The 2,581-nt window shown below is 33.6% G+C and overlaps 1 long non-coding RNA gene across 1 annotated transcript; it reads right to left on the bottom strand.

Moving 5' to 3' along the window:
- Positions 1-285: 285 nt before the first annotated feature.
- Positions 286-2,267, bottom strand: LOC143584994 (uncharacterized). The gene is made up of 3 exons (XR_013144473.1): positions 1,080-2,267; positions 541-611; positions 286-454 (listed from the first exon to the last, which is right to left on the bottom strand). It is a non-coding gene; the product is annotated as an uncharacterized LOC143584994 (long non-coding RNA).
- Between the last annotated feature and the right edge of the window lie 314 nt (positions 2,268-2,581).

Here is a 2,581-nt window from a genome sequence, read left to right as displayed (position 1 = left end):
TATGCAATAATACCTTGTAGAGATGAGCAAATTCGATATCAGTACCAATTGGGACCGGGTACCAAAATCGGTACCAAAGTTTTGAATTTCGGTATCGGTATTTTCCCGAATTTTACCTTCAATACCGGTATTTTCCCGATACCGAATCTGATATTTTGGTACCGGTACCCGGAATTTACGATTTTTGTGATTGAGATTTTCGGTACCGATAAAGATCTCATCCATACCTTGTACCATTGAAAAAAACTTAAGGAAAAGTTAAGAAAATGATAAATAGCCTTTTAAAAAAACTACTCACTCAATATTTGTACATTTCTTGACTGATATGAAATATTTAAAAATACATAAAAATTTATTTAATTCTTACGGTGCAATCTGGATTTACACGATCGGTTTTGTATGAACTTCAACCAAAGTATTCGGCATGGTGTGAACCTCAAAACCAACTTTCCACCTGTTACAACCAAAAATCAAGCAAATATTAAACAATAATGTACTTGAATAACCATTATAAAGTTGCAGGTAAAATGAGGAATGTACCAAGAGTTTTAACAGGCCGGTTCTAGTTAGTATTGGTAGCATAGCTAGTGGAGTTTCTTGTAAGTGAGACGCTGCACCATATTCAGATCAGAACAAAATTAAGAACAAATTATGATTATCATCTTGAATAGAAAGCAGTTTGTATACAATATATAAAACACATACGTGGTTACACTAATGTATATATGTGTGAACCCACGGTGGGCAAAAGTGAAATTGCACTAATTTTGACGTTATTTTACTAATCTCGTGAAAATAACGTTAAAGTGACGGAAGGTTAATCAGGCATCATGTGGTGGCGTTGATAGCCGAAAGACAAGGGTACATGCACCAATCAGCCGGTGTCCCGATGATTGAGTGTTATGTGCCTTATATCCAAGGCTTGATGCAAAACTACTATCGAGTCGGGGGTCTCACCGGAAGCAGCCTCTCTATCCCTATGGGGTAAAGGTAAGGCTGTCTACATCTTACCCTCCTCAGACCCTACCATAGCTTTGCTATTGGCGGGATATACTGAGTACGATGATGATGATGATGACGTGGTTACACTAACCACACCAATTGCAATCCATATTCACCATTGTGTTCAATTATGCAACTCCATATTCTTTCAGCACCCTTCATGTCAATTTAACCTATTTAATATTTTATAATGTAATTACCAAGAAAGTGTTGTTAAAAAAAACTATCAAAGAGAATAAATGAATATTTATTATAATGATCCATATTTACATAAAAAATTGTTTCTCAAATCACCTCATGTTAAACCAAATATTACCAGTAGTAGAGTTTATTGAGATCCATGGACTGACCTAGAGTGTCAATGAGTAGAGATGAGTTCAGAAGATAATTCTAAGCTTGGCGGATCAATTTTATTCCAGAAATATAAACCTCAACCATGGTCATCTGAAAACAATTAGCAAAAATATATAATGAAGTTACCAAAAAAAATGGTAATATAACACAAAAAATAAAAGGACTTTAATGTCACTGTTCCAGTTTTGTGATTGCAAATTGTAGTACCAGAACACATTGTAATAAAATAATAAACTGACCAAACTCGAGCTTGAATAAATGACTCATGAACTGAGCTTCAGCTTAAGAAAAAAAGTTCGAAATGAGCAGATCTTGAACCTAGTTAAACTCAGGCTTGGCTCCACTCGTTTAAACCCATAACTTTGTATGATGATGCAAAAATAGGTCCATGCTTTCTGAATCTAGCCATAAGTTTTTACAAATTTAACGTCTCTTACATAACTTAACCATATACAACTACATCAAATGTTATATAAACTGAATTTTAAATTACAAAAGGTTTATATTTCGGTGAAATTAACCAGATCGTAAAGTAACTCAAATACAAAAAAATTTGTTAAAAAACTAACAAAATTACACAAATAAAATCTTTGGTGGAAGATGAGCAGGATCAAGCACATCCCAGGCCAATCGAGGTCGTTTCCTCGGCCATATATCCATATTTGTGTGCGAAACTTGATGATCTGGACAAATATATAAATCAAATCACCAATTAGAGACTTATCATGAGAGAAAAAAAATAGCTAGAAAGTAAAATTAGGGTTGCAATAACACCTTACTGATGTAGATAAACTAACCAGTTAGATTCAAGAATACCGTCTGATGAGGCAGATCAACCTCCCACCACCGTCGAACTGTTTACTTCCTCCGACCAAAACCATAAGGGAACACAGTCACAGATCTGTACTCCAAACATCCGAATGTTGCAAAACAAAAAGAATGTTGTTTACATCCTTGCAAGAAAAATAGGCTATCTTTAGAGTGTGTTTACAAAGTCTTAAAAATAACAAATAAATTCATATTATTAAAAGATGGGTTTTGGTATAAATTATGAACACAAGTTAGTAGATTTGAAAGATGGAAGATAAACCTATAAAACTTTATAGTTTTGATTATATTAAGATTATATAAAAATAAATGTGCTAAACACGAGCTTAAAAGTTTAAGAGCTTGATTTGTGAAAAAACATATAAAGATGATGGTTTTGGGTGAAATGTGGGCATAT

The sequence above is a fragment of the Bidens hawaiensis genome, unplaced genomic scaffold (genome assembly GCF_021521415.1).
Source record: "Bidens hawaiensis isolate Kalapana, Puna unplaced genomic scaffold, B.hawaiensis_p1.1 tig00033528_1, whole genome shotgun sequence".
NCBI classification, from domain to species: domain Eukaryota; kingdom Viridiplantae; phylum Streptophyta; class Magnoliopsida; order Asterales; family Asteraceae; genus Bidens; species Bidens hawaiensis.
This window is presented reverse-complemented; position numbering and strand designations above follow the sequence as displayed.